This window comes from Helianthus annuus, chromosome 8 (assembly GCF_002127325.2).
Source record: "Helianthus annuus cultivar XRQ/B chromosome 8, HanXRQr2.0-SUNRISE, whole genome shotgun sequence".
Lineage (NCBI taxonomy): Eukaryota > Viridiplantae > Streptophyta > Magnoliopsida > Asterales > Asteraceae > Helianthus > Helianthus annuus.
Genome location: NC_035440.2, coordinates 1294375 through 1310556, shown reverse-complemented (window position 1 = coordinate 1310556; position 16182 = coordinate 1294375). Strand labels below are relative to the sequence as shown.

General features: G+C 37.7%; 2 long non-coding RNA genes across 3 annotated transcripts; one reads left to right on the top strand and one right to left on the bottom strand.

Moving 5' to 3' along the window:
• Window positions 1–7032: 7032 nt before the first annotated feature.
• Window positions 7033–14133, bottom strand: LOC110871655. Of its 2 annotated transcripts, XR_002553864.2 has the most exons (5): window positions 13727–14133; window positions 8668–8725; window positions 7555–8531; window positions 7401–7458; window positions 7033–7312 (listed from the first exon to the last, which is right to left on the bottom strand). It is a non-coding gene; the product is annotated as an uncharacterized LOC110871655 (long non-coding RNA). The 2 variants fall into 2 exon arrangements; XR_004864546.1 differs by lacking the exon at window positions 13727–14133 and having other exon boundaries at window positions 8668–8857.
• On the top strand, window positions 9881–11835 carry LOC110871656. Its single transcript, XR_004864547.1, has 4 exons — window positions 9881–10463; window positions 10560–10714; window positions 10809–10845; window positions 11057–11835. It is a non-coding gene; the product is annotated as an uncharacterized LOC110871656 (long non-coding RNA).
• Window positions 14134–16182: the final 2049 nt, after the last annotated feature.

Sequence of the window (16182 nt, the reverse complement as noted above, 5' to 3'; positions counted from 1 at the left end):
ACGATGTTTTCTAGTCTCACTGTTAATATTAAAGTAATAATAATATCATGTAAGGCATATGAATCTGTTTTGGTTTATAGTGGTTTATTTATCGTTATAAGTTTATTAATTATTGAAATAATAATTAAACTAACCTAACCGAACCATTATTAAAACAACTTTTATAACTTTATTTTTCATAAATACTAAAAATTGCATGTTGATACAGCTTGGAATAATTTTATAGATTATGCTTGCAAGAAAGAAAGTGTAAACATGTGTTTCCAGTTGAGTAATACTTTATTATCTATTTTGGATTAGGTATTTTCAAAAAGCTCGCAGCTCCCTCGAAGTTTGTTTGAAAAAAGCTCGGCTTAAAATCGGCTCAGATCGGTTTGTAAACGAGTCAAGCCCAAACCAAGCTAGGTTCCGTTTGCGGCTCGCCCGTTAGTTGGCTCATTCGCTTGACTCGGTTAAATCGAAGCCCAAAGTATACACACCCAAATACATATATACACAGGTAGAGGATCCTGTAAAAAGTGCTCAAAGTGTGAGAAGTGTATTATAACACTATATATAATATTATATAACACCATATAAACACCGTATAACAATATGTAACACCATATAATACCATATAACACTATGTAACACTATATATCATTATATAACAAATATAACACGGGAAATTGGCCTGTAATAATCTCACCTACACCTTATTGGTCATTAATAATCCCACCTCAGAATATTCCCTCCACCAGTCCCACCTTTCACCTATTTTTCCTACAATGGTCCCCCGTTAAAAAAACTTAACGGAGTTAAGTTTTTTTCCAAATTACAAATAGATTTTTTAGAGCTTTTGATTAGAACGGCGATACGAGTCCATTGATGTAAAACTTGTCTCGAAACAGTGCTCCAAACGATGAAAACGACGCTTCAATTCGGGTGTTTAAATTTTCAATTAACCAAAATTAAGTCACTTGGAGCACCATTTCGAAGTAAGTTTTACATCAATGGACTCGTATCATCGTTCTGATCAAAAGCTCTAAAAAATCTGTTTGTAATTTGGAAAAAAAACTTAACTCCGTTAAGTTTTTTTAACGGGGGACCATTGTAGAGAAAATAGGTGAAAGGTGGGACTGGTGGGGGGAATATTCTAAGGTGGGATTATTAATGGCCAATAAGGTTTAGGTGGGATTATTACAAGCCAATTCCCCAATATAACACTATAGATTGTCTGATAGCATGTCTATGATAGATGTATAGTGTTATATTTGTTATATAATGTTATATAGTGTTACATAGTGTTATATGGTATTATATGGTGTTACATATTGTTATACGGTGTTTATATGGTGTTATATAGTATTATATATAGTGTTATAATACACTTCTCACACTTCTCACACTTTAGGTCCTTTTTACACTATCCTTACCCTATATACACATATATAAAACTTAAAATTCCAATATACTTTTAAGCATGGTTGTAAAAGTCCCGCCTAGGCTCTGAGTACTCCCCGAGTACTCGCTACAAGGTAGGTTGTCGAGGCACGAGTACTGGTCTCCCAGGCCAATTACTCCCCGAGTAATCTCCGCCTAAGCCGAGTACTTCCCGAGTACTCCCGAATCCGACTAGGGAGCGCTTAGCGACTTTTGCAACCAATGCTTTTAAGCAATGGTTTTTAATATATTTTTAAGAAGATGTTCTGAATAAATAAGTTGTGTTTGATGGATTATGATATTTTTTTACGCTCGGGATTATATGTTAGAATTCTATAGTAAGCTCCAAATAATGAATAAGAGGGTTTTTTTTTCAAGCATGATAAGAGATGTTAGTTAACCCACACAAATAAACATTTATTCCGTCACTTCACATAAACTAAAGGCTTTCACTGTTGCATCTCTACATCTTATTCTCACACCCTTTTTCACTCTATCTCTCTCTATATATACTATGTGTAGAAAGAGATAAAGAGGACGAAAAATAAAGTTAATATATGCCAACCAAACTAATATGTTGCTTCAAAAACGTGTTTAAAACTTTGTAGGCTTGATTTGTTGTCAAACAAGCCAAAGCCACAAAACTTATACCTTCCAGAGCCAAAGGTTGGCAGCCGAAAGCCCTAGCCACATATACCTTCCAAATGGCTACATCAATCATTTCACAAACCGAACAAAAGTCATGATTAGAAGGAGTTAGTATAGAATATGTTGAATAATCAAAGTAAACATATGTTACTTCTAATAAGTTACTAAAAATGGCTAGAGGAATCCATTGCCAACCTCATAAAAGAAAGCCAAGTGAAACCATATATTTGAGAACTTGATTCCATGTCAGGCACCTTCCCATCCTCCACAAACTCGTATAAATGTGTTCGGAATTCATCATAACTTCATTGAACCCATCAACCAACAGTATGCAACTAAAAGCACATTTGAAGTCAGCAATCCACAGTTCAACTTCAACTGTACATCGACAACACCACTATCGTGCTTCCTTAAAGAAAAAACTAAAAGAAATGACACACAAGGTACTTGATACGCCTTCTTATCCTCGAATTGGTAATGGCTTTCAGAGACTTCCAAGCCTCCCACAAGAAATTGTTAGAGCCACGAGCTACAATAACCGCAAGCACATGTCTAGTTTCTCCCTAATCGAAGATGATATAGATGTGAACGTTGATGAAGAAGCTACGGATTTTATTGAGTCGATGCACAAAAAGTTTGAAATTTAGCAAAGAAATATCTATGAAGGGAGGCTAACCATAATGTGCATTGTCCACAACTTATACATTTGTATTGAAACTAGTGTTATGCGCTGCCCGCGTTGCGGGGCACTAAACCGAATATTTCTTAGTTTAATAACATGTACGCCTTTATTTCGGTTACCTATGCATGCTACTTATAACACGATCTCAAAAAAAAGATACATCGAGTAAGCCAATTAAACCAAAATACTACCACAGTTTTGCCAAAAAAAATAACTAAAATGATGGCAAACATGTAATTTAGAGCTGGAGGGCAAAACAATAATTTGTTAGGACCAATTAGCTAGTGTTAGGTAGCTGTTTAACACGAATAAAAACTACACTGAGTCAACCAAGTTAAATAAACATTATCATAGTTTTCTCCAAAACAAAATGATGGCAAGATTGCAATTTTGAACTGCGGTAAAACCGTAATTTTTAAATGGAGACAAAATCATATTTTGAACTGAGGGCAAAACAATAATTTTATTTTGAACTGGGGGCAAAATCGTAATTTTTAACTGATGGCAAAATTGTAATTTTAAGTTGCAGGCAAAACGAAAAATTTATTTTGAACGGGGGCGAAACGGTAATTTTAAACTGGGGATAAAATCGTAATTTGGCAGGAACATAGCTGGGGCAAAAACCATAGTTTTATGTTCAACTGGGGCAAAATCGTAATTTTTAACTGTGGGCAAAATCGTAATTGTAAGCTAGGGGCAAAACCAAAAGTTTATTTTGAATCAGGGGCAAAATCGTAATTTAAACTATTATATGCTGAGAAAAAAAAAACCTGTTGGTTGGCGCCATCTTTGGCCAACCAGAAAAGAAAACTATTCCCCAACAGGGAAAATGTAAATGTAGTAAACTAGTTGATGCCCCGCCCGCGTTGCGGGGCGATAGCCGAATAATGAGCGAGTGTTAAGCAGCTCATTGACACGGAAAACAATTAAATCGAGTCAAGCAATTAAAACAAAACACTTTTATAGTTTTGAAAAAAAAACTAAAACAATGGCAATATTGTAATTTTTAACTGAGGGAAAGTTGTATTTTTTGACTGGGGTAAAATCGTAATTTGCCAAAAGCCTAAAGTAATGGCAGTACTGTAAATTTGAACCAGGGGCAAAGTTGTATATTTTCACAGGGGCAAATTCGTAATTTTGAAGTTGCGGTAACAGCGTAATATAAATTTGAACTAAGGGCACAATCGTAATTTTAAGTTGGAGGCAAAAGCACAATTTTATTTTGAACCGAGTGCATAATCGTAATTTTGAGTTTGGGGAAAAATATAATTTTATTTTGAACTGGGGAAAAACGTAATTTTGAATTGAGGGCGAAATCACAATTTTTTAAACGGGGAAAAATCACATTTTTTAACAGAGGGAAAAATCGTAATTTTTAGATAGGAGCAAAAACATAATTTTATTTTGAACTGGGGGCGAAAAGGTAATTCTGGGTTGAGGGCAAAACCACAATTTTATTTTGAATGGATGGAAAATCGTAATTTTGACCTGGGGACAAAATCGTAATTTTATTTTGAGCTGGGGGCAAAACCGTAATTTTAAAGAGGGAAAAAAACTTAATTTTAGAATGAATATAAAATAATAAGCTGGTTGATCCAATGAGGGAGTGCCAGGCAAAGTCGTAATTTTGAATTGAGGGCAAGATCGTAATTTTGAGATGGGGATAAAAAGCGTAATATTATTTTGAGTTGGGGGCAAAAACGTAATTTTAAAATGAATATAAAATAATAAACATGTTGGTCCAATGCGAGAGTGCCAGACAGCTGCCTGGCACTATTCCCCCAACTTGTAAACGTATATGTTAAAATTAGGGAGATGGAAGAGTTTGACCCTAGATAGGTGGATGAAATTTGATGTAAACTTGTTTTAAATTTTCCACTGATGTAATCTTTTGGCTTCTAGCATCTTGTTGGTTCGCCTTCTTGTTGATAATAAAGCGTTTCCTGTCTTGTTAAAAAGAGGGCTTGTAGGTTGGTGATATCAAGGAGTGTAGTAAGGCCATGGTCTAAGGTGTCTCATCTCCCCTTAAGTGGTGCGGGTTCTAGTCCCATGATGAACATTGGTGTAAAATTCAAAAGCAAACTTAGATTGTGGCGTCAGGCGTGCCACTAAAAAAATCCCGATTAACCAAAATGACTTGCGTGAAGTTAAAATTACCAATATTTAAGCTAATTTCAATTGATAAATCGAATTGTATGTTTGGTCTAAGAAAATATTAGCAGTCCTTTTAGTTTATAAAGAAAAATAAGTGACAACTGATAACATAAAAAAATCCTAACAAAAACTCGTTCCATATATAATTTATTTTTTTTCCTAAAATACAAATATATAATATTTAGTTCTAATGTAGGTTTGATTAAGTTTAGTTAATTCAATTATTTATATACTTATAATCATCATAATTGATCAAAAATCAATTATAAAATAATGGAACCCAATCGCTTAGTTTCGCTATCGCTCATCACTTATATTGTAGTCAGCCGAAAATATCTTGGTACACTTACGTCTTATTCATCTATTTCTTTTTTCTTTGAGTTGCGGTAGCTTCTGCGCAAGTGATATAGGGCTCAACCAAAGCAATGCTATTTAATAGAATTTGAATCGTAGGTCCCCTCGTCTACTTGTCCCATGTGTCTAACTCGAGTTAATGATTCCCTTTAGGCTATTCCTAAGTAAAAAAAATAAAAAATACATCTTGCGGTCCCCAAAGATGGCAAAATATTTAAATTAGCCTTAGCGTAGGTAGAAGAAACTTTCAATTACTTTGGTTTTGATTTTACTTCGATTTCATTTATTTGGTTATAATTTTGGGTGTTGCTTTATATTCCTTAACTAGAAAAGTGACCCGCGCGTTGCGCCGCGGGCAACGAAAGTGACCCAGTGGCGTAGCTTCTGTGACCACATTCCGCCAAGTTCAGATACGAGTAGAAAGCAACGGCTGCACCTGCAACAGTAATCAATCATACCATCACCAGCTATGCCAGCACTTTGTCACGGGGTTAGTTTTCGACCCCCGTGTGGCGTCCCCAAGTCCCGGGGACAAGCCAATCCATCCCGCTTCTTTGTGTGGGTCACTGGTTTCGTCCTGCCTTGGACTCATCAGGAGAGCGGCGCCAGCTCTCGACCAGTGGTGCGTTCGTCGTTTGCACGACTAGGCACGTACACCTCTTCATTGACACTGACTCCGTCCCCCGATAAAGTCCAGGACTAGCCAGTAACCCAAGCGTTCAAGCACAGCCCATAGCATTGCGATCTTCAAACATTTGGCCCGTGACACTCTCCCACCACCATTTCATGCACGTCCTCGTGCATGCTCGCCGTCCCATACCAGCTCGCATACTTGACAATGCATGATCCCCTTATGTTGAGCATGATTCACTTTGGGAGGGTAGGACACCCGAAAGCACAGCAACAATGATCTTCTGTCGTGCATGTTCAATATAGTACGTCAGTTTTGGTTTTAAGTGGCGCTGACGTCCGCCGCATCGGATTAGGTGCCGATGTTTCACCTTGTTTCAGGAATATGGGGAACCTGAATAATTGTAGCAGCTTTCACAAAACTTCCTTTTTACGGCGCTGCTTGGACCGTAGATTTTTGAACACAACACGGAGGGCTTCACTGCAACTATACTTGAGCGGCTCTCACGATCCCATACTCGCGGAGTACAAAGACCTTTACCGAAGCAAACCCATATTTGGTCTTCTCCCACCACCATTGCGCAACCATACTCTAAATGTTAAGCTCATTTGGTTAAGAGTCACGTTCCAACGTATCCGAGAATCGTTCTGCTCTGATACCACGTTGTCACGGGGTTAGTTTTCGACCCCCGTGTGGCGTCCCCAAGTCCCGGGGACAAGCCAATCCATCCCGCTTCTTTGTGTGGGTCACTGGTTTCGTCCTGCCTTGGACTCATCAGGAGAGCGGCGCCAGCTCTCGACCAGTGGTGCGTTCGTCGTTTGCACGACTAGGCACGTACACCTCTTCATTGACACTGACTCCGTCCCCCGATAAAGTCCAGGACTAGCCAGTAACCCAAGCGTTCAAGCACAGCCCATAGCATTGCGATCTTCAAACATTTGGCCCGTGACAACTTGCTCTATAAAATGGATACTGTCCATTTAAACCTCCTCCATATATGTTTATCAACTCCGAGTTCAATTAGAACCAGCTATGAGTGCTTGACGTCCGAGACTGTATCCAGGTACTCTCACTTTCCCTCAAAAGGGTTTGATTATGAAAATTGTTAAATTTGGCTTTGTGATGTAACACATGTAATGAATGAAGCAAGGGAACAATTACCCTTTTATAACAAATAACAAACATATTTTCCTCCATATCAATTCAATACAACTATAATGCACTTAGCATCTTTTCTGGTGATATCACCAATAAGTAGAATCCTACCCTATCAAAGCTATAACTTTAAGCAAAGCTGATACCATTCAAACCACCGAGATCCTCATAGAGAGTGTAATATCGGCAAATTCTATCAACTTCATTGTCAACGTGACTTGATTGTAGCATGACCCGTGTCATTCAAATGTTTATGTAACTTGGTCCTGCCACATAAGCAACCATAATAAGCCCAACTGCCAACAGATAAAAGAGGCATGCTATGATGCAACACATAACGTCTTAACCTCATACCTTGAATCAAAGTCTGCTCCATAAGTATCGCATTCATTCCCAGAATTTCTTGATGTTGCTTGTAATCAGAAAAGACATAACATGATCTTAGACAAAAATATTGTACAAGTTAATAAACTATGTTAACATGAATCTTAAGTGATAGCTGCAATACCTTCTGATTGTTTCCTTTGGGTAGATTTTTCGCTTTAGATTTCGCCTCCTTTTTACTGGTAAGTTTAACCGCAGGAGCTTGCTTTGAAACCTTACTCTTTCCAGTGGGTCCATCATCTCCTCCGCCATTGTTCTCATTCTCTACACAAGATGGTTCCTCGGTGTGTAATCCGTCCTCACGTTTCTCATCCACCTCAGCTTTACTACTTATCTCGGGTTTATCAATTCTTCCTTGTTCTTCTTCATATTCATCTCGTTTAGCAGTCTCTTTCTTCTACCTTTCACATTATTGTACTCCATCAAATCCACCTCTTCTTCGGCTTCAACTTCAACATAAACCTTCTTCGGCTTCCTCATCGATCCAATATTCTTTCTGTTATTTACCTTCGCTTTCAAAACCGCTGCTCGAACCGGTGAACCAGTCGACTTGTTTCGGTTTGGGTAGTTCGATCACTTTATAATGGCTTATGAACACTCCTACTTGACAGGAGTCACTTCTCAAACAGAACCATCCCCACCACCAATCTTAATCCCATTCTCTTTAAAACCACCCTCAACACCCACCGTAAACTCATCCCAATCGTATTTCAAACCCGACCCATCGAAACTCAGATCATCGAGTATGGTGAATTGTGAGATCAAATAGATCTGGAAATAAACGCGTATCGATGAGACAATTGAGATCTAATAGTTGTCGCTGCTACTACTTCTATCGCGGTTATCATGGTGACCTTTCTTCTTCTCCTTCTTCTTCTTCTTCTTCTATATCTTTTTCTTCTTCTTCTTCTCTGAAACACTCAAACAGAAAATCAACTCCGAAACACTCCGCTATGCGCCGGACCGCCGGATGCCACTGCGTCTTCTTCGGTAAACCACCGCCATGGAAAACCATCTCAGCAGCTCCGCTGAACCCACCGTGGAATCAGTTCCCTTTCTCCCTATGCATTCTTTCTATTGCTCTCTCTCTCTTTCTCTGATCTGATTGAAGGGTTTGAAGTTTGATAAAAGCATTAGGTAGGTTATGCAAAAAAGGGTACAACTCCCAAACTAAAAGGTACAACACAAATTTACATGAAATAAATGATATGTAAAATTACAAAATTTATTTGTTTACATGGGCTTGCGTCTTTTTCCGGTTCTTGTGAAGGTTCTTTAGCTGCCCATACCTTTTGCTTATCAAACAGAGATTTAGCAGAGTAAAACAAACAAATTATGTTAGACCATGCCAAAAATAATAAGATATTTGTATATGTTAGTAGGATTTAACATAATATGTGTAATAAACTTATGTGGCAACATTTAAACAGGGCCGGTTTTGGGCCCGGCAATCCCGTGCCGACGCCCGAGGCCCAAAATTTCAAAGGGCCCGAAAAATATTTATAAGCTTGTATATATTTATTAAATTATATATTTAGTATCTTCATCCATTTAAAATGCAAAAAATATTGGTGGTGTAGTGACAAAAACCATCTTAAAATAATGCAAAGGTCTCAAGTTCGATTCTTTGCTCCATCACTAAGTTTTTATTTTTGTAATTCATTTACCCTTAACCATAATTTTGGGCCCAATTCTTTTCGTCGCCCGAGGCCTAAATTTTTTCAAGAGTTTTCGGGGACGGCTCTGCATTTAAATCTGCATGTTTGAGACTCACAAAAAAAGAGATTAATCACATCATACGATCTTCTAAAAAATATCACCGAAGATGATTCTATTATCCATGTTTCCCTATTTGTACTCCACGGACATTATTTGTGCCGGCCATTTCTACAAAGCAAACTTCATCCACAATACTTTTGGCCCGATAACCCAGGGTAATGCAGGCCTGGCAAATGGGTTGGGTCAATGGTGGTTTTGGTTGTATAAGTAAACTAAGGCGTCTAAACTAAATATTAGCATAAACATATTGAACCAAAAGCTGAAATTCTAAATCGAAAACAATTGATTCAAGTTAAAAATAAATACATAACTAAAGCATCTATATTGCATCAAATCATGAAGAAACTATTCGCATACTCAGATCAAACATCTAGTTCCTATAGTTGACCAGTCACTAAGTATCAAGGTATTTAGCTTCTGAATGGTTGGACTTGGGTTGTGTTTTTATCTTAAGTGAGTCATATCAAGGTATTTAGCTTAAAGAAGAACATGTCAAACCGAGGGGTGTTTATGGCCTGGTTCAGCCGGTTTGAGGGTTTATTATATATTCTTATGTTCCCCTTAAAGTCAAAGGGAACAAGATGTAATATGAACCACTGGATGAAGATGAGGTTAAATCCTGACCGTTGTAATTCAAAGAAACCTTCTAGAAGGGGAAGGTTTTTTTTAGTTTTGTTTTGACCGGAAGTTAAAACCCACGTTCTTGGTGGTTTTCTCTGGATGTCTCTTCAAAAACCACCCACTATCCCCAATTGATGAAGTTCTTTTCTCCTCCCGAATGAATTCGAAACAACTCTCAACAACGGCTCCTGATTTTGCTCTAGTGGTTTATCTGATTTCAAATCTTCTTCACATTCATCTTTTTTATTCTTACTGATTTTTTTTTTTTTTTTTTTGAATTTTGATTACACAATTCGCTATATACCTTAGAATCAGGTTATCGAAGTTCGAACGGTCTCGTCTCCGGTCAATACAATTTCATCTTATTTTTTGTGAAGTTTCACCAGCATTGAGCAAAGTGGAGAATTACAGTCTCATACTTGATGTATCTCTTTTCTTTTTTAAGCTGTAACGGTTTCCTGTGGAATCCAAAGGCCTGCAAAAGATGTTGCAGGAGACATCTATATATGTTAAACCTTTTTTCTCCAAATTGACCCATTATATATTTATGTGAATATGTGATATTTGGATTTGTTTTGTTTATGCAGGTTGGATATGTGACAACTATCTGCGTTAGATGTTTCATGTGCCATGGTAAGTCGCCTTTTTTCCTTCCTGTTGTTACATGCACATAAAGATTGTGATTTTAATTTGAGTTTTTTCTACTGTGGTTTACTCTTTGGTGAATAGATGATAAAGGATACACATTACTTATTTGATTCCTACCTGGACATTGTTGGAAGCCCATGGTGGTTTTGGAAAAGGAAAGGTTTCCATTTACTTAGTTTTCAGTTGATTTGGCATACACAACTTTAGAGAACATCATTTTGTTTGTCATGGATGCGGTAAACAGATCTGTATATTCAATGTAAATTGCATATGTTGATCAACTTACTTTAAATTAACTAAGGGTAATCTGTTTTTTTTGGCTCAATGCAGGCTGATAAACTATTAGTTTTAACCGTCAGTGGAAGAGGTAATTGGATTTTTACCTAAGCAGAGACAGATTATAATATTGATGTAAAAATGGCAAATTGATAATGTTGCATCAATAATGTTCATGTTATCAAAGTCTAAGTAGGTGGCATATCAATTATTAGTATATGCATGGTCAATTTGAATCCATCTTTACAAGTTTCACATTTTACACGATTGGTTAGGATATTGACTGTGTTTTTATTGTGCAGATTTGCAGTATGGTTCAAATTGCTAGACACATTTTTGATGCTGATCATATTATTACGTCTTTGCGAGGTGAAGTCCGGATACTTAAGGAGCTTCCTCCTAGCCTCATGTTAGCTCTTACTATACTATCATAATCAGGTACTATTTTTTATATTATTTACACTATAATTGATGGAATTTTTTTCACACAATGCTAACCGATTATTCCTCTTAAAAACACAAAGTTGTGCACTTGAGCACAACCGATGCTCGGCTTGCCAATAATGGTCAACCATTTAAAGCACTTGATATCAACCACGATATCCAGATTTACATTTCTGTTGGTGAAATATATGGTGGAAAAGGAGAATGGATAGTCTTGCAGATGTCTACCCAAGACTGGTTCGAACTTTTAAAAAATATAATATCAATTTTCTAACTTAACATCTTATTGGTTTTTGGATTTTTGGATTTCAAAAGACAATTCTATTGGACAAATATACAAGTGGAGTTTTGAGCTGGGACGAATTCTTTGGCACAGTTAAGGATACACATGCGCAACGTAGCGGGGCCCCTACAAAAAGATTGGTTATGCTCGATAGACCCAATCAGAAGATTACTATTATGCAAATCCAGAAGAGTATCAGATGATGAACATGTGAGCATCCTGTGAGTAAGGATTTGTTGGTTAGGTTGGTCGGTTGGGATCTAGGAACTATCTGAACCATGGGCTAGGAAATAACAAGGCTCATATGTAAATCTGATTCCTCATGATTAAAGAATTTCATATTTTAGTTATGAATTTTAAAGGGAGTTTCATTAAAAGTCTTTTACAATGAAATAAGTTGGGTGTTCAAGTTAATTAGTTACTTCATTAAAATGTTGTCGACTACATTTGTGATTTGGTATATCAATAGAAAACTCCCATCAACAGTCCACTTTTCTTAAGAATTCAAGTGATTAGAAATATGAAAATCATTTTTGCTGCATTTAACTACTGCTTAAAAAATCCAATCAACAATCCACTTTCCTTAATTTCACAAGATTCTTATGTGAACAACATAACTGAAATGAACAATTTGACTTAATTGAAGTCAAAAGAAACACTTTACTACTGGGAAATTGGTGTCAATTTGTTCAACATTATGAAATGTTCCCGTCCACCGGACCGGAGATCGTATTCAGTTGGCTCGTATGAGTATGTGCTCGACAACGGTTATGAGATTCCGGTCTAATCGACGCACCGGAACGCCGTTTATTTCCGATTCAACGTTGGTCGATAAGGATTCTACTACTTATACGCCGTCACCAGGGTCAGGGGTATAAGTGTAAATTGATGATTCTTATATATTTACGAAAATTGCATGTTTTGAAATATCCACTTTCTGAAGTCGTTTTGATGTGAGTAGATTTTGCAAAATATAAATGTAAACTTTGTGTTTGTATGAAAAATGCTTTATGTTTTTTATGTATTGTGATCGTGGCAACCACATCCACGGGTGTGAACAACTTGATATGCAACTTTTCTCATTGAGCAATGTATGCAAACAGCTTGAGCTCAAAGTAAGCGGGTCACTCTTACCATTTTTATTAAATGGGTCAGAATAGGTTATTTTGATAAACGGGCCATCAAACTTATCATTTTTAATAAACGGGTCAAGCTTATCTTTTTTAGAAAGCAAAGAAAAAAATGTTTGTCACTATACCATTAATATACCCGTCCACCGGACGGGTATAGAACTAGTTTTTGGTAGGTTGAACCATACAAAATGGTTTCGTTATATGGTTAACCTTGGAAATCCAACCGCTTGGATCTCAAACTGACCAAGCGACTTACTATAGTTTGGGTGATTCGTTTGTGGTTCTAACGGGTTTAAATGCTATGCTTAAATATCGTGAAAGTTTCACTATGTCTATTTATAAAACATACAATTATACAACCGTCATATGAAGCAAAGAATTAATGGCTAATGCATATTTTATGGATACAGATTTGAAATTAGTGGTATTCCATGTGATTAAAGCGAAGGAGGAACAACTTCCTTAGACCGTGGGGTATGGTGGGGCATGGGTTGGGGGCATGGTATGACACGTGGAGTATGGGGCACCCAAGACTAAACCCCAATTTCAAAGGGGTATGGTGGAGCGTGGCTGGGGTGGCGTGGCCAAGCCACATCATAATGAGGTTCCGCCATGGCTAGTGCTCTTGGCCAATCACATCCCGCAAAGTAAGTCTCGTAGCCCCGCCCCACGCCCGGGCTGAATCCCACGCCAAAAGGGCCACGCCCAAACCCAAGCCCACCTGGGGTGGTGGCTTGGGCGTTTTCAGCCAACCCCCACCCCATACCCCACAGTCTTAGCTATAGGAGCGTTTTTTAGAACAAAAGCCAACTGCTGAGAGATATGTACACAATCAATAATATCCCCATCTCGGCCCTGTTCAAATCATGAAAACAATGTATATATTTCATTGTTTGTTAGCTCCAATTACACATGATGGCTCACAAATCACCATCATTTGCAGTAAAGAAAGGTAAATTAGTATGAAGCCATCTTTCACCTCACCTAATAAGAACCATAATCATAGTCACTGATGTTACAAATGTTTGACTACACCTAAAGGCTAAATTGGGTTATGAGAAGAACACTCACAGTGAAAATAGCATAGAAATAATCTATAAAAAAAACCCTACCTTGTAAGTGAATCTGAAGGCTGATTTTCGCATAACCATAGTCCATAGCTCAGCAAAACAACCTCAAAAAAACAACCCTAAACCCAAATCCAAGAATGAATGGCAGTTCTCGCAAAAGGGGAGCGATACAATGAGACCATCGTTCATCTTGAGCCCATTATCATCATCGTCACCGAAGTTAAGACACCCAGACATCACCTTAGAACTGCCATCAACTGCTGATGTGACTTGAAACGTCGGGTCAGGGAGAAGAAGCCGCTGCCATCGTCGTTAGGAGACGAAGGTGGTGGTCGTGAAGTGTGGTTTGTCCGGAAATTGGGGTCGCCGGTATGAGGAATCCACTCTCATTTCTGTCCTACTCAAACTCTCGTTAGAAAGGTAGAGCGGTGATCTGAGATGGGCATAAGAGCATTCACATCCAATCCACTAAAAATATACATACATTCCACTAAAAAACAACTCCTATATCAATATATTTCCACTAAAAACAAATACTTTTTCTCTCTCCTTTTCAATATATATTACATTTTCTCTCTCCTCCACTCACAACCACTTTCAATATATATTAAAAAAGTATAGGGGGTGAACAGTGTCCCCCCAAATATACAGATGAACAGTAACATTTTCTCTCTCCTCCACTCACAACCACTTTTTATACTTCTTATATTTTAAAAACTCCCCACACAGATTTTGGTGGTTTGGATGAGAATGCTCTAACTTGTTGATAACCTGGGTGAAAGCAAGTAGGCAGTTGTGATATCAAGAAGCTTCATACCACACGAAATAGCTGCTTAAAGAAGTTGTAAACCAAACATCAAGTACAACACCTTAATGCATAACACAACAACTGAGCATAAAGTACAACTTCTAAAGCCAAAGAATGATACAAATTAGAGTATTATATAATATATAATATTATATAATATATAATATATAATTATATAATGATGACAAATGTTATTTCAGTTTTACTCTTAGTTTAGATGCTTCGGACTTCTTCTGAACCCTGGGTTTATAGCTCAGTGGTTGGGTAATGATGGTGACAAACCTATCGAGGGGGGTTCGATCCTGAGCCACACGCCGGTTTTAATCCGGCTGTTACTTCAGCGAGTCAACTCGTGTGGAGGCAGTACGGTTTTCGGGGGAACATCGTAACCAAGTCTGACCAATCTAGCGTGAGACCGGTTAAGACAACATAAGTCTGAGCAGATCTTGGATAGTGTCACCGTTTAGGTAGTGTGACATTGAGCCACTCAAAAGAAAGTCACTATCAATAAAAAAAGATACTTCGGACTTCTAGCATGCATCTTTACCAAGTGGCTAATTCCACATTGATGATGCTTTATATTCTTAGCGGTTTTGGCTAGTGTGTGCATTTTTTTTAAATATGTGTAAGTAGTCTAATTATAAATTTAAATACACATATAGTAAAATTATATGTTGAAGCATATATTATTAACAAATTTATGACAGTAGTAATTTTATATAGTTATCACCATAAACGAGATGAGGTGTGGTTCACTTTAAACCAACAGCTTTTGACTTTTGCCCGTTCAACAATTTCGACTTTTGTTTTTAAAATCAAACGGCTCGGCCGTTCTTTGACTCATCCCAAGTAACCATACATACGACCTGCTCTATCCTTACTTTTTCTTTCCTTTTTTCTCCTTTACATCATAAACAATTTGGAAAATATAAAAAAAAAATGAGAAAATTACGAAAATAGCCATGAAAAAGGTTGACTTACCAAAATAGCCACCCCATGCGTCCTTGGAGTAGGGCATCACTGATTACGAGAGAGCTTATGCGTCTGCAGGGCTCATTCATGCATCTGCCAATGTAGAAGTGACACGTGTCTTAATGACATCATGCGTCCCATGCGTCCGTGACTCATCTCATGCGTCCTTGACTCATCCCATCATCTCATGCGTCCATTTGAGGCATCCCATGCGTCCGTGACTCATCCCATCATCCCATGCGTCCGTGACTCATCCCATGCGTCCGTGACTCATCCCATGCGCCCGTGACTCATCCCATGCGTCCGTGACTCATCCCATGCGTCCGTGACTCATCCCATGCCTCCGTGACTCATCCCATGCCTCCCATTTTCGTACTTGCTACTTCATCCATACACGCATCCATATAAAAGAATGGCAGGCGCATAAGATGTGGGATGCCCCTCTCCAAGAACGCATGAGGTGGCTATTTTGGTAAGTCAACCTTTTTCTTGACTATTTTCGTAATTTTCTCAAAAAAAATTACGTAGTCTAAAGTAGTAAACTTATCGGCAAATGATATAAAAAAAACTAAACAAAATTTAGAAACTTTGATCTTATTTGGTTTTTGTCGGTACAACCGTTCGACGTGCGCCGGTTAGTTGTCTCAAATGAAAATGAATTATGAGAAAAAGTTTAAGACTACTTAACGGGATTGGTTGTATAGACTATTCTCGGTTA